The sequence below is a fragment of the Papio anubis genome, chromosome 15 (assembly GCF_008728515.1).
Source record: "Papio anubis isolate 15944 chromosome 15, Panubis1.0, whole genome shotgun sequence".
Taxonomy (NCBI): Eukaryota; Metazoa; Chordata; class Mammalia; order Primates; family Cercopithecidae; genus Papio; species Papio anubis.
Window position 1 is genome coordinate 16,918,862 of NC_044990.1, and position 26,771 is coordinate 16,945,632.

The following is a 26,771-nucleotide window of genomic DNA, read 5'->3' on the forward strand; positions in this document are numbered from 1 at the left end:
TTCAGCAGGATTACATTTTCCATAGCAGACCAGTGTACATGCCACAGTGATTTGATTAATCACAGATTGCTACATTTCAAGAAAGATTACTACTTTTTGGTCATTCAAAAGGAAAGTCTAAATTATGGGTGATCATACTCTAAAACGGAATCTTCCTCTTTAAGGAGGGAGCCATCATTGGAAACACCAGTTGAATTTCTGCTAAATATTCACGGCACCTTGTCATGCTTATAAGACCAGAAAAATGGTCTCATATGAATTTCAAAGACCCCAAATTACATTGGCCAAAAGGGGTACTTTTAAATAAGTGAATTAGTTTATCTGTGTGCTAAGTAAGAAAAAAAACAGCGCTAAAATAAAATAACATAACTGGAGGAGCTATTGTCAATGATACTTGAAAGCATTTAAAAGAGGTTCTGATAGTCATTTCTTTGCAAGAGGAAAAGATTGTCTGAAACAATTTCTGAATTGAAAAAGGCTGCCAAAATTCCTCCTCCTCCTTTGTCTTCTCCTTCTCTTCTGTTAGAATTTCCTTGTCTGCATCTACCTCCCCTTTCTCTTCCTCCTTCTTCTGCTGTTCTGGCTCCATTTCAGGAACATCCTGTGTCCAGTAGAGGAGAACTTACCTTGGTTTATCAACTATGGCTAAAAGTAGAACCCAAAGGCATAATTAAAGAATTCTTGGATCCTTTTTAGAACCTGATTGGATTTTCTAGAGAATTCAAATTAAACATTCAAACTTGTTACCCTGATTCTCTTATCAGTTGGTTCACGTGTTAATGTCAGACAACGAAGCCAAGGATTGGATAGCAAAAGCAAACTGCAGGATTATTATGGAGGACTTCCATGAATTTTCTGAACCAGATTGTGAATGGGCCCACAATATTTCCCAATCTTTACTAGATGTTATTCCCTTACTTTTCCAAAGACCAGTTTTTTAGAATAAAATACAACAATGCCAACATGATCTTAATGAGCCTGTAATGTCACATTGTGAAAGATTTGAAAAATTATTTAAACAACATTCAGGCCTATTAGAAGAAAGGTGTGCTAATCATTAAATCATATTCTCAACTCAAACTTTATAAGTAGATTAGATTAAGAGTTTTAAGTAGATTAGCTTGACAATAATTAAGAGACAGAGCCTCAGTTGAGCTACCTCTTAAGCTCATGAGCTAGTTAATTTTGCTGATCAATGTCCTGTACTCTGATCAAGCAAGAAAAAGAAAAAGGAAAACTAAACAGAAAGGAAAAGCAAATAAGATCATGAGCTTACCACTAAAACAATTGGTCCATCCATTTGTAAACCCTAAACATCCTAGTAAGTTCTAAAACCAACCCAATCTCCCACTTTGCAATTACTGCAAAAGGTCTTGGCATTTTTAAAAAGAATTATAGAAAATTAAAATGTAAAGAACAGTTAGAGGCCAAAGTAAAAGAATAATAGAGATACTCTGAGAACTTTAAAGGGATTAATACCTTAGAGGAAATGAAAATTAATTTAAATGAAGAGAAAACATATGCTCTTATTGACATTGAAGCTACATTATCAGTGGTAAATCCCACTTTATTCTAAGGTCCCATTCCTCAGAGTAAGAAAACAATACAAATGATAAGTATAACAAATTCTCCTATATCAGTATATAAATCTAAACCTATTGTTTTACAGTTAGGTCCTCTACAAGGAACATATGTTTTCCTTTTGGTTCCCTCAGCTTCCATTCACTTGATAGGGAAAGACTTTTTATAATTATACAATATCCACATCTCTTTCTCTCAAAATGGGAAATGTATTTAGAATTAAAAGATAAAACAGAATTATTAGGATCAAAAACTTTTTCAAAATTTCATCTTTTTATTTCACAAATTGCAATTCATATTGTCATGGAGGAAATAAAATTGCTAAATAATGAACTGCAAGAGTGGTTAAATATAGTACCTGATTAGTCATGGTCAAAATCCTCCACCGATATTGGGAAAATTATCTTGATCACACCAAGTAATATTTAAATAATCCATCGAAATCTCTTTCAAATCTTAAGCAAAACTTTCTAAGATTAGAGGCCTCAAAAGGAATAAGATCTATAATTTTGAATATAAAAAGAGGCTTGACTGTTCCTTATACAAGACCATGTAACACTCCAATCCTCCTCATAAGAAAACCAAATTGTAGGTAACAGAGTTTTGTACAGGATTTGAGGGCAATTAGTAACATAGTTATTCCTTGACATCTAGTGGTATGAAACCCCCATGTGTTGCTAACTGCTATCCTACCTGAAGGTGAGACCTATGTAGTGCATTCTTTGGCATTCGTGTGAATAAAAATAGACAATTTCTCTTTGCCTTTACTTGGGAAGACAAACAATACACATGCACAGTCATGCCTCAGGGAAACACTGACGGCTCAACTTCTTTTTTACAAATATTAAAAAAGCAGTCCTTTCACGTGTTGACACCCCTAAGAAATCCACTTTGATGCAGTACGTAGATATTTTACTTCTCTTCTCAGGGAATAAACAAGCCTTCAAAGAGGATGACATTTATTTGCTACAACAATTAGCTTCAAAATGACACAAGATCTCAAAAGAAAAACTTCAGTTCTGTCAAAAACAATTAAGATATTTAGGTAATCTAATACCAAAGGAAGGACTTTTTATCAATCTAAATGGAATAGAAGGAATATTCACCTTCCCTACCCCAAAAACTAAGAAACAACTGAGAAGATTTTGGAGTTGGCAGGATACTGCAGAAATTGAATTCCAAACTTCTCCTTAAAATTTTAGTTCAACCTTGCTGTATCCAAGTATGTTCTAGTGATGGTTTGTATGTTCTCTTACTTGACAGAGAATTTCCATGCAGAAGACTAGCTTTAGCAGTAAGTAAAATTATTTTAGAGAAAATTATTCTAACTTGGAAAGTTTCTCTAGAACTTTATAACAGAGATAATCATTTCACTGCACAAATAATCTTGTCAGTATGCAAAATTTGGCCCACTCTCCAACATCTCCATTATGCCTGTCACCTCCAGTCTTACGGGTTAGTGGAAAGCATAAACAGAGTAATGAAAACTCAGTTTGGTAAAATTAACTGAAGTTTTTAAAATCCTTGGTCAAAGGCTCTTCCATCAGTTTTGCTTAACCTAAGATTGACCCCTTTTAGTAAATACCCACTGTCTCCGTTTGAAATTGTACCATACAGAAATATGAAATTGTCTCTAAGAAAGTGTGAATCTATGATATTAAAAAGGGACAGGTTGTATTAGTTTAGTGGCCTTATAAAAACTAATTCAGTAAAATACTTTCCACAGTGAGATCCTGGAAGACAAAAAACTCAAGGACCACAGACTTTAGCCAGGAGATTGTGTCTATGGTAAATGGCATCTTTTAAAGGACTCTCTCCAATCAAGGTGAAAGGGACCTTTTCAGGTGCTCCTAACTAACCCTTGTGCCACTAAACTAAATGGAATTGTTTCCATATATACATCATTCACTTAAAGAAAGCTACTTTGGCTTTGCCAACTTAGACTTCATGTCAAACTGGTGATCTACAATTGAAATTCTCCATAACCAACAAAGATCAAAAGAAGATGGCATCTGAGGTAATCGGCCTTCTGAAGACACCAGACCAGCCCTGTATCCAAATGAACACTTTACATTAACAATAATTAATACTTGAGGAAGGTCTTCCTTTATAAATTTCCACTAAATTTCTTCCTTTTCATCTCAAATTCTTATATTTTGTTGCTACTATCACCAGCTGTTGACTATACAGCAAACATCTTCTTGCAATGGCTCAGGACTATGGTAATAGATTACAAAAAACAAGAAACATTTGTAGGGTATGTAGTCTACTGCCTCTTTCTGATGGTTCTGGACTACCCTGGTGGTATCACCTCTCTAAGGACAAGATTGGATAGAATATCAGAAATATGTCCATATTTCTCAAGAACAATCATCTGTACTTAGCGCTAGTAGGACTAAGGATGGTGTGCATCACTGGTCTATTAATATTGCTTTACAAAGCAAAAAGCATAGAGAAAGAGTTTTGAGGAAAAAAAAAAAAACAGAAAAACAAAAAGCCCCCAATTCATTAATTGTTAACACTGGAACTGCCCCAAATGAGGAATGAAACAATGACACTGTACCAAGTGAGAGATAAGACAACTCAATTTCAGGATGGCATAACACAAATTTGGGACAGTTTTATCTGACTAACCCACTCCTTTGGCTAATTTAGTCAGCTTCTCCATTTATGTTGGGAACAGATAAATCATACTGAGGATACCCCATTCAATAGCACCAGAGATACGAGATGGACACCCAAGGAACAGTGTATCCTCATCATTATATACAAAGTACTAATTGGCATGCCACTGAAAGGGCACGACAACTGGATTTTTATTGGTTGGCTCCAAATAAAATGTCTTGGCTATGCGGCACTAATGTATGACCATGGTTACCACCAGGATGGTTAGGATGATGTTCTTTGGGTTATGTTAGATACAAGGTTGAGGAGGTCATACCCTGTCAACATCTGCAAATTTTCCTCATTCACAATCTCATCGGGCTAATTCTATATTTCATTGGTATGATCATTCAGCTTCCATCCTCATACTATGACTAGGTATTGATAGTGTCATTTAGCATAAAGAAGCCCTAACCAATTATACACAAATGATAGATACATGGGTATTTTGTTATTAAACAATAAAGTTATCTTATGAAAAAAAGCTATATTACAGAACCATCTGGCTTCAGACATACAGCAGCGCAAGGGGAAACTTGTAGGATCATTAAAACTGAGTGCTATGTCTATATACCAGATAAATCAGATAATATTATTCAACTAATGGCTGATATGAAAACCCAAATAAATAACCTTTCAAATCCAACACCCTTTCCAAACAATTGGCTAAGCAGATGGCTTGGACCTTGGGGAACTTGGTGGCAAAAACTGTTACTTACTCTAGGAATTATAATCATTTGTTGTGTTTTATTGTTTTTGTCTTCATTTGTGCTGCAACATCTCTTTGCAATGGAGTAAATAAATGCACGACCAAAAAAACTAAAATAACGGTTGTTCAAATAATTGCATTAATTGAAGATGTAACTGTTTAGCCTGTCTTAAGTCACAAATTCACTTTCTTTATGTTGTCTTAAATTTGGTCTGTATTCTATTAACTTGTAGCCTAATTCCCCCTCATTACAGGACAATATATTTTTAGGAATGAGCCCTCCTAGTGATGTGGGACTAAACTCTTGAACATAAAAGAAGTCAAAATTACTGAGTTTTGACTTGGGAAGTTAAAAATAAATAAACTTTAAAAGTTTTTACAAACTTCCAAACACTTTAAGCCTTGAGAGAGATGTGACTGTGATCTCGGCCACGTCACATGTAGTTGTAACTTCTGTTTCTTAGAATATAGGTTGGCTCCCTTCCTCTTCATTCTTGTTCTGTAAATGAGAGACCAGAGACCAGATACCCTCCCCTTTCAATCACTAATATTCGTTACAGATTAACTGTCTCCTTTACTGTCCTGTACCTAACTCAGATTGATGGCACAGAAGACCCCATGATGGTTATATCTTCACTGTGGAATGTTAAATATACCTTTCCCAAAATAAAAAAAAAGATGACTCTGACTAATAGATTACTGTAACTATGTATTATGCCTTATATAGAAAGATGCCGACATTCTGTTAAGCTTCCCAAACCTTATCTGTATAAATGACCCCAAACTCCTACACTTGAGAGCACTGATTTTCATACTTTGGAATCTGCGCTTCGTGGGCAGACATTCTCAAACTTTGTGTTTGATAAACTAACTATCTTTAAACTAGATTCTGACCCTTTTGACTATTTTTGGTTGACAGAACTTCTAGAACCGTATCTCCAACCCTAGAATGACTTTGGTTATATTAAATTCCTTGAATGCTAAACTTTATCCTGTAGAAAATCTAGGAGTAAATACAAATACTTTTTTAAAAATATTGTATATTCAAAGGATCAATCTGTTTAAAGATGTTTAGTGTGAACACATATTAGGCACAATGATACAGTAATAAATTAGCCTACTTTTCCTATTTCTTGCCCTTCAGCAAATCACAATCTGGTGGGGGAGACTCATACATACACAAATCACTATAACAGAGTAAGAAACATGCACAGATAGATTCCTAAACATTGGTACTTGTCCAAATTGTTATACTACATTGAAGAGCATCATTATAGAGTCGTAAACAGTAAGTTATAGCAACTGAGGGAATGATTAATCCTCTCTGTGTGATTAATCCTCTCTGTGTGAAGGGCTATGAACGCTTCATAGAAGTGTTGATTTGTAATGATGGCCTTGAAAATTCATAGAATTCTGTCAACTAGTGAGGAAGGACAAAAACTAATGTTTCCTTTTTATTTTTTCATTATTTTCTTACCTTAATTTTTAAATGTTTTGAAGATGCTCAGCACGTTGAAGTTTTCATATAAAGAAAACCCAAAATATTTTACCCCAAAATATACTTCTTCGACATACTTCCAAGATGGCTATTTGGAGGGCCTGCAGACAAAAATAGCCCCGAAAAGCTGCCTTTGGTGGAGGAGATTTGCATCTGTGGAGAAAAATCTACTCTAGTGAAATAAATAGCCAGGCTTTCTCTGAGGTCTTCCCCCTTATCTAGATCTAGGAAATATGAACACAACCACAGGTTCCTATCTATTTTTTCTGAGAGCCGCTACCTGTGAGGTTTCATGTATACAACAAAACTACCTTTACCACATGCCTTTCTTTCTTTCTCCCTATCACACCATGTCTTGCCAAGCTCCAAGCCCTTATTCTTTCTCTAACCTTAAATGATATAAAAGCATCAATCATCTGGCCCTTCGTTGAGTTTTCATATCTTATATTATGCCCATGAACACATGTGCATGTTAATAAATTTTGTATGCCTTTTCTTCTATTTATCTGTCTTTTATCAATTGAGTTTCAGTGAACTTTCAGATGGCTAAGGGAAAGTTTTCCTTTGGCTCATACAAATAGAAATAGATTTTTGTACCCTTGAGAGCAGAGAGCCAACGTGGGTCATACTAGACTTACAAAGACATTAGGACTTTTAACTATATTCAGATCACAGCATATTTTTCAGTATCCCAAATCTCTTTTTATCAACATGGAATTTAGATAAGAGGTTAAACTCTGATATGCATTAGCTGTGAGGTAGATTTAGGATTGGACTGCCTTTAGTGTTTTTACCAGTATGCTTCCAAACAGAAAATACAATTTACATTTAAAATAAAGCAATGTTTTTAAAAGCTGCCCTTCAGGTTATGCTAGTCTTTATAGAAAGAATGCAAAATTTCTATGTGACCTCACCTTCTCATTCACATTCACAAAGAAGACACTGCCCAGAGTCAGAGCAAATATTTCATGGTGAGTTAGCATCTTTAAATATACTCTAACCTCTGATCTTCATCAATGGAAATCTAGAGCTACTTTGAGGATCAGAGCATGTATGAGAGTTGCCATAATCCAACAGTACTACAGTAAAGCTTATGGCAAACTTTGAAGGAAGTAAAGTAAATTTTGTATAGCCTCTGCCTTTCCTTTTTAAAAGCTCTCTCTCTAATTATCTCTAGTCCTGCTTGCCCTGGGGCATTTATCCTGGCATTTTTCACATACACACAAATGACTTGTTCTCAGGCAGAGCTCAATTTATTCTCACTAAATTGAAATGATTTGGTTGAAAGTATCCCCTTATGAAAAGTGCACTCTAAAAAATCACAAAGGCTTTTATGTCCAAAGGAGGCAATCACTGATGGTGTGGTTTCTAGTACCACAATCAGTAGTTGAAGTAGACGTTTCAGATGTGAAAAGGTTCTTAATGATTCCTGATTCTTTGTGACATACGGAACGAATCACTTTCTGTACTGAAATTTCATGAAACTTTTTCTAATAATATTATAATATTGTATTATGATGTGTTTGTGTGCCTTGAAGAACTGTGCCTATCTAGCACAAATGAAATATATAATGGTAAAAAAATTGGATTTGGAAACAGATAGGCTTGAAGTACCATATATTAGGGTTCAAATTCTGGTTTCCAGTTAAGAGTTGGGTGGACTTTGTAAAATTTCTCAATATTCCCAAGTTTCTTTCATCTGTGAATAGCACTATTGAAATTACAAAATGAGTCAATTTATGCAAAATCTCAGTTCAGTGTTTAGTAGAGTCATAAACAATAGGTAATTTTTTATGTGTGCTGTAGACTGAATGTGTTTGTTCAAAATTAATATGTTGAAATCTAATCCCAGTGTGATCATTTCTGAGGTGGAACATTTTCACCTGATTGTGTCAGATTATATTTCACCTGATTGTCTCATGATTATGTCATGAGAGTGAAGCCCTTCTGATGGAATGAAGGCACTTATAAAAGAAACCCAGAGACCAAAACATAAAGATGAGTCAACTCATATTGGAAATCAGATTTTCCAGATTCAGGATACTCTGTTTATTTCCTTTTCCGTTGCTTTACTGGGCACACTCTTCATATCCCTTCAATCATCTCTTTAAAAAGCACTAATCAGAGGAGTTTTCTGTGACATCCTAAAATACATAGACAGGTGGTTGTCCTACTTGATGAAACCATACATACTAATTCATGGAAGCTCTTGTCACTTTGTAATAACATATAATTTCGCTTATCTATATCCTTCAGTGGAGTATGACCTCTTAAAAAGAAAATGCAACATTATTCTAGGCTGAATTGTCTGAGAACCTAATAGAGGAAGTCAGATGTACATAATTTATTGAGGAAACACTCTCTAAAGAATGTGAAGAAAGTAGGCTAGGGCAGAGAGCTAAGCAAAAGAGTCATTTTAAGGGAAATTTAGAGTACTAAATGCCCACAACAGAAAGCTGGAAAGATCTAAAATCAACACCCTAACATCACAATTAAAAGAACTAGAGAAGCGAGAGCAAACACATTCGAAAGCTAGCAGAAGGCAAGAAATAACTAAGATCAGAGCAGAACTGAAGGAGATAGAGACATGAAAAACCCTTCAAAAAAATCAACAAATCCAGAAGCCGGTTTTACAAAAGATTAATGAATAGCTGGGCCACTAGCTGTACTAATAAAGAAGAAAAGAGACAAGAATCAAATAGATGCAATAAAAAATGATAAAGGGGATATCATCTCTGATCCCAAAGAAATAAAAACTACCATCAGAGAATATTATAAACACTTCTATGCAAATAAACCAGAAAATAGAGAAGAAATGGAAAAATTCCAGGACAAATACACCCTCCCAAGACTAAACCAGGAAGAAGTCGAATCCCTGAACCAATAACAAGTTCTAAAAATGAGCCAATAATTAATAGCCTACCAACCAAATAAAGTCCAGGACCAGACTAATTCCGAGCCGAATTCTAGCAGAGGTACAAAGAGGAACTGGTACCATTCCTTCCAAAACTATTCCAAACAATAGACAAAGAAGAACTCCTCCTTAAGTCTTTTTATGAGGACAGAATCATCCCGATACCAAAACCTGGCAGAGACACAACAACAAAAATTCAGGCCAATATCCTTGATGAACATCAATGTAAAAATTCTCAAAAAAATATTGGCAAACCAAATCCAGCAGCACATCAAAAAGCTTATCCACCACAGTCACGTTGGCTTTATTCATGGAATGCAAGGCTGGTTCAACATACAAAAATCAATAAATGTAATCCATCACATAAACAGAATTAAGACAAAAACCACGATTATCTCAACTGATGAAGAAAAGGTCTTCAACAAAATTCAACATCCCTTCGTGCTAAAAACTCTCAATAAACTAGGTACAGATGGAGCATATCTCAAAATAATAAGAGCTATTTATGACAAACCCATAGCCAATATCATATTGAATGGACAAAAGCTGTTAGCATTCCCTTTGAAAACTGGCATAAGACAAGGATGCCCTCTCTCACCACTCCTATTCAACATTATATTGGAAATTCTGGCCAGGGCAATTAGGCAAGAGAAAGAAATAAAGGGCATTCAAAGAGGAAGAGAGGAAGCCAGATTGTCTGTTTGCAGATGACATGACTGTATATTTAGAAAACCCCATTGTTTCAGTCCCAAAACTCCTTAAGCTGATAAGTAACTTCAGCAAAGTCTCAGGATACAAAATCAATGTGCAAAAATCACAAGCATTCCTGTACATAAAAAACAAACAAGCAGAGAGCCAATCATGAGTGAACTCCCATTCACAATTGCTACAAAAAGAATAAAATACCTAGGATACAACTTACAAGGGACATGAAGGACCTCTTTAAGGAGAACTACAAACCACTGCTTCAAGTAAATAAGAGAGGACACAAACAAAAGGAAAAACATTCCATGATCATGGATAGGAAGAATCAATATTGTGAAAATGGCCATACTGTCCACAGTAATTTATAGATTCAATGATATCCCCATCAAGCTACCAATGATTTTCTTCACAGAGTTAGAAAAAAAACGAAACATTTTAAATTTCATATGAAAAAAAAAAAAAGTCTGTACAGCCAAGACAATCCTAAGCAAAAAGAACAAAGCTGGAGGCACCATGCTACCTGACTTGAAATGATACTACAAGGCTACAATAACCAAAACAGAATGGTACTGGTACAAAAATGGGCACATAGAACAGAGGCCTAGAAATAACACCACATATCTCCAACCATCTGATCTTCTGGAACAGAACAGAGGCCTCAGAAATAACAACACACATCTACAACCATCTGATAGTCAACAAACCTGACATAAACAAGCAATGGGGAAAAGATTCCCTATTTAATAAATGCTGCTGGGAAAATTGGCTAGCCATATGCAGAAAACTGAAACTAGACCCCTTCCTTACACTTTATAGAAAAATTAACTCAAGATGGCTTAAAGACTTAAATGTAAAACCCCAAATCATAAAAATCCTAGAAGGAAACCTAGACAAAATCATTCAGGACATAGGCATGGGCAAAGGCTTCATGACTAAAACACCAAAAACAATTGCAACTAAAGCCAAAATTGACAAATGGGATTTAATCAAACTAAAGAGCTTCTGCACAACAAAAGAAAGTATCATCAGAGTGAAAAGGCAACCTATAGAATAGCAGAAAATTTTTGTGAGCTACCCATCTGACAAAGGCTTAATATCAAGGATTTACAAGGAAAAAAACAACCCCATCAAAAGTGGGTGAAGGGTATGAAGAGACACTTCTCAAAAGAAGACATTTATGTAGCCAACAAACATATAAAAAAAAGCTCAGCATCACGGATCATCAGAGAAACGCAAATCAAAACCACAATGAGATACCATCTCACACCAGTTAGAATGGTGATTATTAAAAAGTCAAGAAACAACAGATGCTGGTGAGGCTGTGGAGAAATATGAATGCTCTCACACTGTTGGTGAGAGTGTAAATTAGTTCAACCATTGTGGAAACAATGTGGGGATTCCTCAAGGATGTAGAACCAGATATACCATTTGACCCAGCAATCCCATTACTGGATATGTACCCAAAGGATTATAAATCATTCTACTATAAAGACACGTGCACAAGTATGTTTTTTGAAACACTTTTTACAATAGCAAAGACTTGGAACCAACCCAAATGCCCATCAATGATAGACTGGATAAAGAAATTATAGCACTTATACACCATGGAATACTATATAGCCATTAAGAAAGAGATCTTGTCCCTTGCAGGGACATGGATGAAGCTGGAAACCATCATTCTCAGCAAACTAACACAGGAACAGAAAACCAAACACCACATGTTCTCACTCAAAGGTGGGAGTTGAACAATGAGAACATATGGACACAGGAAGGGAATATCATACACCAGGGCCTGTAGGGGAGTGGGGAGTAAGGGGAGGGAGAGCATTAGGACAAATACCTAATGCAAGTGGGGCTTAAAACCTAGATGACAGGTTGATAGGTGCAGCAAACCACCATGGCACATGTATACCTATGTAACAAACCTGCATGTTCTGCACATGTATCCCAGAAGTTAAAGTATAATTTTTAAAAAGTTTAAAAAAGAAAATGTGGTACATATATACCACAGAATACTATGCAGCCATAAAAAGAATGAGATCCTGTTTTTTGCAGGAACATGGATGTAGCTGAAGGCCATTATCCATAGCAAACTAACACAGGAACAGAAAACTAAGTACCACAAGTTCTCAATCATAAGTGGGAGCTAAGTAATGGGACACATAGAAGGAAACAACACACACTAGGGCCTTTCAGAAGGTGGAGAGTGGGAGGAGGGAGGCAATCAGGAAAAATAACTAATGGGTTCTAGGCTTAATACCTGGGTGGTGAAATAATTTGCACAATAAACCCCCATGACACAAGTTTACTTATGTAACAAACCTACACTTGTACCTCTGAACTTAAAATAAAAGTCAAAAAAAAAGAAAATTCCTAAATAAGTTTAAATGACACCTTTCTACATAAGGTGTGGGTTAAAAATAATCTCAGTAGAATGTAAAAAATATTTTAATTGAATGATAAAAATATAGCAAATGAAATATTATGTAATACATCTAAAAGAGTACTCAAAGGGAGACTATATTTTATAAAAAAGAAGCACTGACAATAATATAAGCTTCCATTTCAATAATCAAGATAAGAGAGCAGTAAATCCAATTCAAAGAAACGAAAACAATAAAACCATATAAAGAACACACAGGAAATCATACAATTAAAAAACACACATGCATCTGGAAAAATGGCTAATGGATGCTGGGCTGAATATCTAGGTGATGGGTTGATCTGTGCAGCAAACCACCAAGGCACACATTTACCTGTGTAACAAACCTTCACATCCTGCATATATATACCCTGGAACTTAAAATAAAAGTTGAAGAAAAAAAAAATACATGCGGTAAAGAAAAGCAATAAGGAGACAGCATAAACACAACATGAAACATTGGCAGAAGACTTGAAAGGACCTTCACAAAAGAAGATATCCAAATGACTTAGATTTAGCCTTAATCTAAATAATAGAATAAGCACTAGTCTCGGCTCCAAATTTCAGATGTAGTTCTAAAAGATCCTCTAGCTAGGAAAGTTATTATTTGGAGAATAATTATATTAAAGACTTGACCAAAAGGTAATATTGATTTTCTACATAAAATAGAACTTACCAGAGCCATCATATCTGGAAATTAGATAGGAATTAGCAAGCTCCATGTTGCAAATCGTAAGAAATTAGTATTTTCTGGTGAAGACTTTGAAGCATGGAATGACGCAATAAGATTCAATAGGCTGTAAGAAAGTGATTGATCATGGAGAGCAAAAACCTCAACTCAGGAACTAATAGTTTATCTGGAATGTGCTATAAAGTTACTGAATGCTTTTAAACAGAAAACTGGCATGATTGAATGTGCATTTTAGGTAAATTAATCTGCTGGCAATGTGAAAGCCTAAATATGAAATGCTAAATAGCAAGATATTTTTACTCTAAATGAGGCTACAAAAACTGGAGTGATAATTTCTTCTTCAAATTTTTTGAATCTGTGTGGTTTAACTTTCAAAAACTCACTAATGCCAACTGAATAATATTCAAAGGAAGAGTCTAGCCTTCTCATACAAAGCGCGCCCCCTTCTCTTTCCCAGGATCATTTGCTGTGCAGTTTCTCAAACCAGTGTCTAAGGACCTCAAGACTCCACCTTCTCCAAAAAATGTCCCCTTTTGTGTCTGTTGGAATACTATTCATCTGCCTTTCCCTCCATTAGATTTTCCTTGTCCTTCAGAGTGAATTACTTCTTCCTGTAGTCCCACAGAACTGTTTAAGTCTCTGTTGCACATTTAGTTCATCCAACCTTATATTATAACTAGTTTCATATGCATGATTCTCTCACGAAATTTTAAGTTCTTTGGGTACATTTCTCCAACAGTATTTGCATTTCTGACATCACACTCTGATACTTTATACACAGTAATTGTTCAATAATTCTTTAATGAATAAACCTCTACATATCCTATACTTGCTTTTAATGAGGATTTTCTTCTCAAATATGTGTGTGTATATAAATTGAGCATATGCAGTCTAGAATGCCTTACCTGTCTTTAGTGTCCAATTTAGGCATATAAAATATATAAATTATATATATATATAATTTTACATATACATTATATATAATAAATACTCATATACACACCCATAACTTATGTATATAAACTATGAACTATAAAATATGTTATATGTGGTCCATATATATATAAGTAAATTTAGCACTAAGGACATATCAGACATTCTTCTAGACTATATCTGCTCCACAGGGGCAATATGGACCCCAAGCAGGCAAAATTGATTGTGGGGGACAGAGAAGCAGTACAATGAAAACTCCATTGATATTACAAGATTTGTAACCCTCTAAAAAGCCATAATATACCTGTGGTAATTAAATTTTATGAGGTGAGGCTTATGAAGAAAAAAATACCTTAAAAACGCCATATGAGTATAATTAAACAGTTGAGAAACACTCTTCTAGACTCATAGCCGAGGACAGAAAGACAAAATGTCTACTCGAGTGGAATTTATGTTATACAAGGAAAAGACAGTTCAACACATGAATACACAATCAACATTTGAGATTGTGAAAAATTTCCTGAATAAATCAAGGTAAATAAAACAGAGATTCGTGTTAGATTAGCAAAGATGCTACTTTACATTGGAAAGTCATGATTCACCTTTCTACTGATATGACTTTCAGATTGAGATCTAGATGGTAAGAAAGTCAAATATATTTTTCAATGTAGAGGAAGGAAAGTCATAGAAGAATAATCAGTTAAAGATTTACTCGTCATATTTAAGGAACAGAAAACCTGGATGGTTGTAGCTTAAGAGGAAATAACTGGCATAAATAGTAAGGTCAACAGAAGGTTCTTTTTAACACGCAGAAACAAGAGTGTGTTTTTAAACTAATGGGACCAATCCAATACTAGAGAGTTGATATAAATATTAGGAGCAAAGGGGAAAATTGCTGGACTGATGTGCTGGGATATAATAGGGAATTAGATCCCAGTGCACAAGTGCGGGATTGATTTTAAATACAAGCATAAGTATTTTCACCTACAGTATAATAGGTAGGAAGGCAGAGTATGTGTTCAAATGCTGGGTACGTGGATGTGCTCTTCTGAGTGAAGAAAGAAGCTAGGTCATCTGCTTAGAGAGTGCACTGGGAGGGAAATATGCTGTGGTCTGAATGTTTGTGCCCTCCCAAAATCCAGATGTTGCTTTTTTTTTTTTTTTTTTTTTGAGACAGAGACTTGCTCTGTTACCAGGAACTGGCGTGATTTCAGCTCACTGTAACCTCCACCTCCCAGGTTCAAGTGACTCTCCTGCCTCAGCCTCCCGAGTGGCTGCGACTACAGGCATGTGCCACCACGCCCAGCTAATTTTTTGTATTTTTAGTAGAGACACAGTTTCACCATATTGGCCAGGATAGTCTCGATCTCTTGACCTCATGATCTGCCCACCTCGGCCTCGCAAAGTGCTGGTATTATAGGCGTGAGCCACCACGCCCAGCCCAGATGTTGCAATTTTAACACCTAACGCGACGGTATTAGAAGGTGGGCTTCTTGGAAATAATTAGATCAATAGAGTGGAATCCTCGTGAATGGATTTTGTGCCCCTATAAAAAGATATGAGAGAGTTAACTTTTTGTCTTTCTGCTCTTGTCATGTCAGGATACAGTGAGGAAGACTGCTATCTGTAAATCAGGAAGTGGGCCTTCACCAGACACTTGATCTGCCAGCACCTTGATCTTGGACTTCCCAGCCTCCAAAACTCTAAGAAATCAATATTTGTTGTTTAAGCCACCCAGTTTATGGTAATTTGTTATAGCAGCTCAAATTGCCTAAGACAAAGTACAAGAAATATGAAGGGTGACTGTAAAATAGTTCTCCAAAAAAAGATGGAAAGTCAATGAACCAGAGAATAGGAAACAATTGCCTGGGACCTAAAAAGAACCCCTTAGAGGTTTATAGTGATGAATTTAAACTGAGAATGCTCATTGTGGTTGTGTATTTTTCTTCAGCCACATTCAGTTGCATGTATAAAAATGTGAAATAGGCAGACATTTCCTTTTAACTAGAGTTGTGGTTTTGTCAAGTAAACATAAAGAAAGAAGAGAAGGATGAAGGGAGTTAACATGAATGCAATGAAATGAGTATTATGATTGTGTGCTTTGAGTTGAACCACAGCAGACAAAGCAAGTATCAAAAGGATCAGAATGAAAAGGTAATAGGATCAATGGTTTCCTTAGGTTTAAAGGACTGTAGAAGCTGAAGACAAGGGAGAGGTTTGCCAGAACAAAAAAAGCAGGAGACATCCAGTTTCTGGTTTGGCATTTAAGGAGTTTGAAGTCTTTACTCCCATTATTCTAAAAAGTACAAAGCTGAGCAAACTGAAAAATCATGAACTCTTTTTAGATCCTTCAGAGTAATGAGATCATAGTGTCAACTTCTGTCCCAAAATTGAATAAACAGATAATCAGATACAGACAATCATAACTTACCAGAGCAGAGGTCCACCAGCAGAGAACTCCAAGGGAACCTGTGGAGGGGTAGGAAAACTTGAATTGTAATTGACAAATTGTTAAAAGCTCAGTGTGTACAAGCTTAAGAGAGAAAACTCCAGGGAACCAGTCCTGAGGCAGTTCTTGCACTTGTGTGAGTTGTACTTCCAGGACTCTATGAGGTCCTCACAGTAAGAATGAGGAAAAATCTGCTCGTGTTTCTGGCAAGGGGAGGAGAAAAGGAACCATTTTAAAATATGCCTGAGCATTCTGTCCTACTTAACAAGGCTTGCCCTCGGGAGAGACTATTTTAGCCTAAGGTACCTGGCTACCCTAACCTAGCCAACTCCAGCTGACTATAGCTTTCCACATGGAGGAAAGGAAATACCCACCTACAGCCCCCTCAAGACTTCCTGTTCCACGTAAGTGCAGGGGAGTGACGAAAAAGCACCAGTAACTTTTGCAGTCCAGGGACACAGACTTCACCAAAAAACTGAATAAACAGTAAGATTAATGATTGTTTTCCCTCCCATACACACACCTTATCATTATATCACTGAAGGTCTATTTACCACAGTTTCTTTTACCTAGTACATCAATTCTTTCAACAAAAATTTTCAAGGCATACTAAAAGGCAGGCCGGGCGCGGTGGCTCACGCCTGTAATCCCAGCACTTTGGGAGGCCGAGGCGGGTGGATCATGAGGTCAGGAGATCGAGACCATCCTGGCTAACACGATGAAACCCCGTCTCTACTAAAAATGAAAAAAAAAAAAAATGAGCCGGGTGTGGCGGCGGGCGCCTATAGTCCCAGCTACTTGGGAGGCTAAGGCAGGAGAATGGCGTGAACCCGGGAGGCGGAGCTTGCAGTGAGCCGAGATCACACCACTGCACTCCAGCCTGGGCAACTGAGTGAGACTCCGTCTCAAAAAAATAAATAAATAAATAAAAATAAAAAATAAAAGGCAAAATATACAGTTTGAAAAGACTGAACAAGAATCACAACCAGAGACGGTATGGCAGAAATGTTGGAATTATCAGATTAGAAATCATTTTTATAACATATGATTGGTATGTTAAAGGCTTTTGTGAAAAAAAGTAGACAACATGCAAGAAGAAATCAATAATCTAAGCACAGAAATGTAAATTCTAAGAAAGAATCAAAAAAAAAAAAATGCTAGAGATCAGAAACACTATAAGAGAAAGGAAAATTGCCTAAGATGGGCTTACTAGTAGACTACACTTGACTGAGGAAAGACTCTCTGAGCGTGAGTATATGACAGTAGAAACTCGCAGAACTTAAAAGCAGATATTTTAAAAATTGAGAAATAACCCAACAACGTAGAATATCCAAGAATTGTGGGACGACTGCAAGAGGTGTAACCAGCATAATGGGAATACCAGAAACAGAATAAAAAGTGAAAGGAATAGGAGCAATATCTGAGGCAAAAATGGCTGAGCATCTCCCCAAGTTGACAGGAGATATCAAACCACAAATCCGGAAATTTCACAGAAAACCCATCAGGATAAATGTCATAAAACTGTACCTAGGCATTTAACATTCAAACTTCATAAAGTTGAAGATAAATAAAATAATTTTAAAGAACCTGAGGAATAAAACACCTCACACAGGGAGGAGCAAAGATAATTACATATCTTACTTTTCTGTCCCCATGTAAGCAAGGGGAGAGTGAAATCAAATATTTAAAGTGCTGACAAAACCAAACAAAAACAAAAACAGAACACCAAACTAGAAGAGCTAGAAGAGAGTAAGATAACATATTCAAAGTGCTAAAAAGAAAAAAACTTCAACTAAAAATATTATAGCTGGTAAAGTTGTCCTTCCAAAATGAAGGTGAGATCAAGACTTTTTCAGATATAGAAAACTGAGGAAGTCCATCACTATTAGACTAGCCTTACAAGAAATGCTAAAGGGAGCTTATCAAGTTGATGCTGAATAAAAGCATGAAAAATTATGAAAGTAAAAATCTCACTGTAAAGGTAAACTTAACCATATAGCATAATCTAATACTGTAAGAGCAGCAAGTAAATTCTTTTAAAATCCAACATAAAAGTTAACAAATAAAATTATTATTGTTATTATTATTATTAATTATTATTATTATTATGAGATGGAGTCTTGCTGTGTCATGCAGAGCAAGGATTGCTTGAGCCCAGGAGTTCAAGACCAGACTGGGCAACACAGCAATACCTCATCTCTACCAAATAAATAAAAATTAATTGTCCAGGTGTGGTGGTGAGCACCTGTGGGCCCAGCTACTTGGGAGGCTGAAGTAGGATTGCTTGAGCTTGGAGCTCGAGGCTGCAGTAAATGATAATGGCACCACTGCACTCCAGCCAGGGCAACAGAGTTAGACTCTGTTAAAAAAATAAATAAATAAAAATTAAAAAAAAACCTGTGCTCATGGTTGCCAAAAGAGAACAGCAGTGGCTTTGTGTATGTCAGACAAAATAGACCTTAAGTCAAAAACTGTAAAGAGAGACAAAGGAGGTCTCTATAATGAAAAAGGTTCAATTATCCCTGCACCCACTGTCAGAGCACTTAAATATATAAAGCAAATATTGACAGAACATAAAAAAAAAACAGACAGAAATACAATAGTAAGGGAACTTTAATACTGTACTTTTGACAAATCAATAAATCATCCCTGTAGAAAATTAATAACAAAACAGTGGACTTGAACAACACTAATGAACAAATAAAACGGAACATATGTAGAGATTCTACCCAACAGCTGCAGAATGAACAGTCTTTTCAAATGCACGGATAACTTTCAGGATAAATATTTCAGAACACTAAGCCAATGTTGACAAATTTTAAAAGGTTAAAATTGTATCAAGTATCTCTCCTAACCACAATGGTATAAAACCAGAAATCAACAAGTGGAATAATTTTGAAAAATTCACAAATATATGGAAATTAAATAGCAGGCTTCTGAAGAACCAATTTGTAAAAAAGGAAAGGGAGGGAGGGAGAGAGATAAATAGATAGATATCTTGAGGCAAAGGATCAGAAAACCACAATACACTAAAATGTGAGATGCAAAAATAGCAGTTATAAGAGGAAAGATTATAGTGACAAATGCCTAAATATAAAAAGAAAAGAGATCTCAAAAAACAACCTAACTTTACATCTCAAGAAAATAGAAAAAGAAGAACAAACTAAGCCCGAAGGTAGCAGAAGAAAATAAATAATAAATATCAGAGCAGAAATAATGAAGTAGTGACTAGAAAAATAATAGAAAAGATTAATGAAACTAAGAGTTTCTTTTTAGAAAATAAAGTAGGCAAACCTTTACCTTGACTAATAAAAAAAGAAAGGGAACTGAAATAAAATTATGAAAGACGTTACAACTGACACCACAGAAATACAAAGTATTATGAGATTACTATGAACAATTATGTGACAACAAATTGGATAATCTAGGAGAAATGGATAAATTCCTAGAAACCAACTAAGACTGAACCATGAAGAAATGGAAAATCTGAACAGACGGATAATGAGTAAGGAGACTGAATTTGTAATCAAAAACTTCTCAACAAAGAAAATCCCAGGAACTGATGCCTTTATAGGCTAATTCTACCAAATATTTAAATAATTGATTCCAGTCCTTCAAACTCTTAAAAATTGGAGAGGAGGGAACACTTCCAAACTCATTTTGTGAGTCCAGCATTACTCTGATACCAAAGCCAAACAAATACTGCAATACAAAAATTATAAGACAGTATCCCTGATGAACATGGATGCAAAAATCTTCAAAAAAAAGACTAACAAACCAAATTCAGCAGCACATCAAAAGGATCATACACCATGATCACGTGAAAATTATCCCTGGAAAGCAAGAGTGGTTTAACATACATAAATCAATAAAGGTGGTGCACAATGACACAATGAGCGAAAACAATCACATAATCATCTCAAGAGATGCAGAAAAAAGTACTCAACAGAATTTAAGATCCTTTCATGATAAAAACTCAGTAAATTAGATACAGAAGAAATATACCTCAACATAATAGAAGGCATATACGACAAACACACATGTAATTTTGTATTCGATGGTAAAAAGCTGAAAGTTTTTTCCCTAAGATCAGGAAAATGACACAGAAGCTGACTCCGGCTACTTATATGCAGTATTGTACTAGAAGTCCTGACCAGACTAATTTGGTAAGAAAGAGAAACAAAAGGCATCCAAATAAAAAAAAAAAGTAAAATCGTCTCTGTGTATATGACATAATTTTATATATGGAAAAGAATTCCTAAACACTTCACCAAAAAAACTGTTAGAACTAATAAACCTCATACAGTTGTAGGATACAAATGGTTTTCCATCGCATAAAAAAGTTCTTTACAGCAAAGAAAAAAATATATAAAATGAACAAGCAACTTAGAAAATGAGAAAAAAAAATGCGAACCATAATCTTATAAGGGGTTAATATCTGAAGTATATAAAAAACTGTAAAAACTTAATAGCAGGAAAAATAATCTGATTGAAAAATGGGCAAAGGACAGGAACAGACATTTCTCAAAAGAAAATATATGAATGACTAACATGTATACTAAAAAAACAGTTAAGATCACTAATCATCAGGGAAGTGTAAATTAAAACCACAAGGAGGCAAAATCTTATTAGAATGGGTATATCAAAAAAGACAGAAGATAAACGTTGGCGAAAATGTGGAGAAAAGTGAAACTTTGTACATGGTGGTGTGAATTTGAATTAGTACGGTCATTATGGAAAACAGTATGGAGGTCCTTCAAAAAACTAAAAATAGAACTAACACATGATCCAGCCATCCCACTTCTGAATACCTATCCAAATGTAGTGAAGTAAGTATGTTAAACAGATACCTGCATTCCCATGTTCACTTCAACATTATTCACAACAGCCAAGACATGGAATCAACTTAAGTGTCCATCAATAGATGAATGCATAAATATTATACAAACGCAACCACACACAATAGAACACTATTTATCCTTCAAAAATGAGGAAATTCTGTTATTTACGACATGGACGAACCTGGAGAACACTAAGCTAAGTGATAAAAGCCAGGCACAGAAAAACAGATTCTCAATGATCTCACATATGTGTAGAATTGAAAAACATCTAACATTTAGAAGCAGAGTAGAATGATGGCTGCCAGGGCTGGAGGTGAGGGAAATGGAAAGATGTTGGTCAAAAGGTACAAATGTTCAGTTATACAGAATGAATAATTTCTGGAGATCTAACAAACACATGGCAGCTAGAGTTAATAAAATTGCACTGGATACTTGAAATTTGCTAAGAGTCAATTTTAAATATTCTCATCACATACACACAAAAAGGTAACTGTGATGAATATGCTAATTAACTTGATTGTGGTAATCATTTCATCATATACGTGTGCATGTGTGTATATATGTAGATATCTCAAAACATCAAGTTGTATACCTCAAATATATACAATTGTTATTTGTCAATTATACCTTAGTAAATTTGTAAAGTAATAAATGCAAAGCATTCTAATCGAAAGGCAGAGGTTGGCAGAATGGATAAAAAATAATAACATAACGATATGGTGGCTGTAAGAGATACAACTTAGATTCAAAGAGACAAATAGGTTGAAAGGGTAGAAAATGATATTCCAAATAAACTGTAACCAAGAGAGTTGGAATGGCTATACTAATATCAGACAAAATAGACTTCAATTTAAAAACTGTTTCTATAGGAAGGACATTTTATATTGATAAATGGGTTAATCCACCATGAGGAGATAATAAGTTTAAGCATATATTCACTAAGTTAGTTACCTAGCCTGAAAATAATGAAGTAAAAACTGACAGAATATAAGGGAGAAATAGATAATTCCATAATAATAGTTGAAGATTACAATACTCACTTCCTGTAATGGATACAGATCATACAGACAGAGATAAAGAAAAAAGAAGACTTCAACAATGCTATAAACTAACTAGATGTAACAGAAATCTGGAAAACACTGCTACCAACACAGAAGATTATATACATTCCACTCAAGTACACAAGAAATGTTCGCCAGGATAGTCTATATTATAAACCATAAAACAAGTCTTGATGAATTTAGATCATTATGGATATGAATTATCCATATAGACAGAGATAAATAAGGAAAAGACTTCAACAATGCTATAAACCAACTACACATAACAGCAATCTGTAAAGCACTGCAATTAACACAGAAGATTATATACATTCCACTCAAGTGCACAAGAAACATCCTTCAGGATAGTCTATATTATAAACCATAAAACAAGTCTTCATGCATTTAAAATCATTGAAATCATCCAAAATATGTTCTCTGACCTATAATAGAATACAAAGAGAAAAAAAAATAGCTGAAGAAAATTTGAAATAGCACAAGAATGTGGAAATTAAACAATACGCTACTAAATAACCAATGGTTCAAAGACATATTACAAAAGAAATGAGAAAATACTTTGAGATGAATGAAAAGGTAAATAAAACATACTAAAAATATTGGGATGAGGCTGAAGCAATGCTTTGAGAAGACGTTATAGCTGTAAATGACTATTTCAAAAAGAAGGAAGATTAGAGCAGATATAAATAAAATAGAGAATAGAAAAACATATGGAAAAAATTAAGCCAAAACTTGGTTCTTTGAAAAGTTCATCCTGTAACTAGACGTACCAAAACAAACAAACAAACAAACAAACAAATGAAAAAACCCTCAAATTGCTAAAATCGGGAATTATAGAGAGGAAGGGATATTACCACCAATCTAACATACATAAAAGGATTATCAGGTAATATGAAAAATCATACGCCAACAAACGAGATAACCTAGAGGAAACAGACAAATTCCTAGAAAGACAAACTACATAAAGTTGCTCAAGAAGAAATAAATACTCTGAATAGATATATAACAAGTAAACAAGAGTTTGAATTAGTAATCAAAAAAAAAAAAAAATTCCCACAAAGACAAATCCAAGATCAGATAGCTTTACCAGTGAGTATTACCAAGTTTTTAAAATATTTAATACCAATCCTTCATGAGATTAAAAAAAAAACCAAAAACAAAAAAACAAAAGAAAAACTGGAAATACTTTCTAAAACATTTGATGAAGCTAGTGTTACCCTGATACTAAAACCAGACAAAGATTTCAAGAGAAAATAAAACAATAGTATTCAATATTTGTGAATACAGATACTAAAACATTGAACAAAATACTAGAAAATCCTTATTCAGCAACATATAAAAATAATTATGCAACAAGGATATAACCAAGTAGGATTTTTCTAAAGTATGTGTAGTTGCTTCAAAATATGAAAACCAATTATATTAATATAAGAACATAATCCATATTATCATCTTAATAGACTTGGAAAATCATTTAACAAAATGCAACACATTTTCATGATAAAAAACAATTTAAATACTAGAAATATGAACGAACTTCCTCAATCTGCTAAAGGATGTCTACAAAAAACCCATTGTTATCATCATACTTTATAATGAGACTGAAAACCCTCCTCTTAAAATCAGGAGCAAGACAAGGATGTCTGTTCTAACTACTTCTAATCAACACCGTACTGAAAGTTCTGATATAAAAATTAGGGAAGAAAAATAATAAGTAAAACATCTAAATTGCATATGAAGAATAATACTATCTCTACTCTCAAAGATAATCTTACACATTGAAATCCCTAAGAAACGCATGCATACAAAAAATAATGGAGCTAATAAACAAGTTCAGCTACATTGCAAGAGCAATATTTTAAAAATAATTGTATTTCTGTATACTAGCAAAAAAATCCTAAAATGAAATTAATTCAATTTATATAGTATCAAAAATACTTTAGAAACTGCAAAATGAAGTACAAGATTTGTGCACTGAAATCTACAAACCATTGTTGAAAGAAATTAAATATATTGAAAAATTAGTATGCTGAAAGACCTACATAAATAGCAAGACATTCCATATTTATGGATTGGAAGACATAATAAGATAGCAAAACTCCCTAATTTGACCTACACCCTCAATACAATTGTTATCAAAATCCCAGTCATGTTGAACTAAGAAAATAAGGATAACACCCAGTTGATTATAAAACTCACAATAGAAAGAATGTGAGTCCTTGAACCTTAGTTTATGTGTGTGCTTTCTCCCTTCAAGTCCTTTGTTTAAATTTATTGACAGTGTGAGTTTGATGTTGTCAGGGTACAATAATGAACAAAATTAATAAATAATAAATCTGTATTATATGGGCTCCCAAAACTTACTCATAGATGTCCAAAACTGTGGCCAATAATTTTCTGCAGATTCAAACTCTGGGAAAAGTATACTATCTCCTAAATCCCTAACGGATGAGTACTTAGAGAAATGCATGCTTAGTTTTGCATATCAAATGTAAATGTGAGAAAGTAAAGCTATTGTCAAAGTAAGAAGCTAAGAAAACAAATCCCAAGGCACTCCAGAAAATAAAGTGTACTTTATTCAGACTTTACCAACATTGAAAGAAAGGAACATCATAAAGGAAATAAGTCTTAAGTTGAAACCTGAAATAAAAGTAAGAATTTTCATAGCAGAAAAGGCAAAGCAATAAAAGAAGGAAGAAAAGAAGGCATGGAATATGACCAACTCTTAAGGGGCAAGCAGAAGAAAACAATATAGTTGGCTAACAAACACCTCAGGATATAATGTCAAATAATTTATACCACTTATTTTTGCATGCCCAACTTCATGGTTTCATTTGCTATGTGTATTCTCCAAAATCCAAACACGTTGTCCCAGTCCAGCTGTTTCAAAAAGACTGCAGAGGGATATATACAAGGGCCCACTGCCTATTACAATGGCAGATCTCAAAGAATTTCAAATCAGCATGTCAAAGCCAGTATTTCTTACCCACTTCTTTCCAACTCTCTCTTCTCCAAAATGTGCTTCCTATTTTCCTTTTCTTTTTTTATTGTTTTTTTTGTTTGTTTGTTGTTTGTTTAGGCCCTGGTCATTTATTTCCTTGATTACATTGACAGCCACCTAACTGGTCTCTGGTCTCTAACTCCAAACATATGGGTCTAGACCTTTATTGGAATCACAGAACTGCTCTCCCTAATGAGAGTTAATAGATGCTTTCCCAGCAAAAATGTACATATGCACTTAACATGGAAAACTTTGCCTACAATTTTGAAAGGATTATGTATCCATGAGTCCCATCATTAAGCCTTTCACCAGTTGTTGGACACCAGGTTAACAGTTCCTAGGTTAAATTACTCTCGAAACTTCTGTCAGAATAATCCCAAGGAAGTAAATCTATAGGGAGACTATTCTATATGATAAAATTCAAAATCTTTGACACAGTATAGAAGGCCTATCAGTTGCCATTCTCCACAGGTCCAGCCTTTCATTTGTCACTTATCTTCTTCTCTGGTATGAACCACTATAATTTACTAAAAAGTGGCTCCTTGATATTGTCACTACTTTACTCCCTCTGTTCTCACTGTTGGAAAAGTCCTCTATTTTCATCATCGACATGCTTTCTCATGTTGTTTAGGCATTATATTCTCCAATTAGATATTATCAAATTTCTTTATTTCACTTCCATCCTCTACCTGGAATAGTTGTCACTCCTATAAGCAACCTCTGTTCTGGTCCACTCCAGAGTGGACCTGTGGGTGTTCATATAAACTCTCTCAAATCCATGAATGATTAACTGGAAGTTTTCTATGTTTACTTTTCTTGAGAGGGGTGGTAGAATGCTTTGACAGGCAAAAGTCGTCCTCCCTTTCTTCGCTACAGGGAAATAAAGGGAAAGTTTCTGAACATTTCTGATCACAAACACTGTTTTTTCCATATAGCGTATGGGTGATTCACCATTTTCCCTTCCTTCTCTAACCCTCTAATAAAGAAGGGGGAAAAGGTATAACACATAGTTGTGCTGCCTTATACTAAGTCCTTCAAGAAATATTTTCTCCAATTCTTAATGTTAGTTTTTAGCTCAGGGTGGGGGTACCAACTGACTTTGTGTGTTCAGCTATCTTTGCCATTTGACCCCCAGAACCTCCCTTTCTGGTCGTTGTGTCTCATCGAGTCCCTTGTTAGTGCAGAGATTTTTTTCCTCCTGCAGATAACATGCAACTTCATAAGACTCACATCAATTCATAAGGTTTCATAGAGAACACAAACCAGGCCATCCCAGTGTAATGCTCCACTTATTCCTATAAGCAT

At 34.9% G+C, this 26,771-nt stretch overlaps 1 long non-coding RNA gene across 5 annotated transcripts in view; it reads right to left on the reverse strand.

Annotated features, from left to right (window-relative positions):
- The window catches only part of LOC103879183, a 259,760-nt gene that overhangs the window by 177,741 nt on the left and 55,248 nt on the right, over positions 1–26,771 (reverse strand). For all 5 annotated transcript variants that reach the window (XR_004178665.1, XR_004178668.1, XR_004178667.1 and 2 more), the window contains exon 2: positions 16,549–16,586. This is a non-coding gene — a long non-coding RNA (uncharacterized LOC103879183). The remainder of the gene's footprint in view (positions 1–16,548; positions 16,587–26,771) is intronic.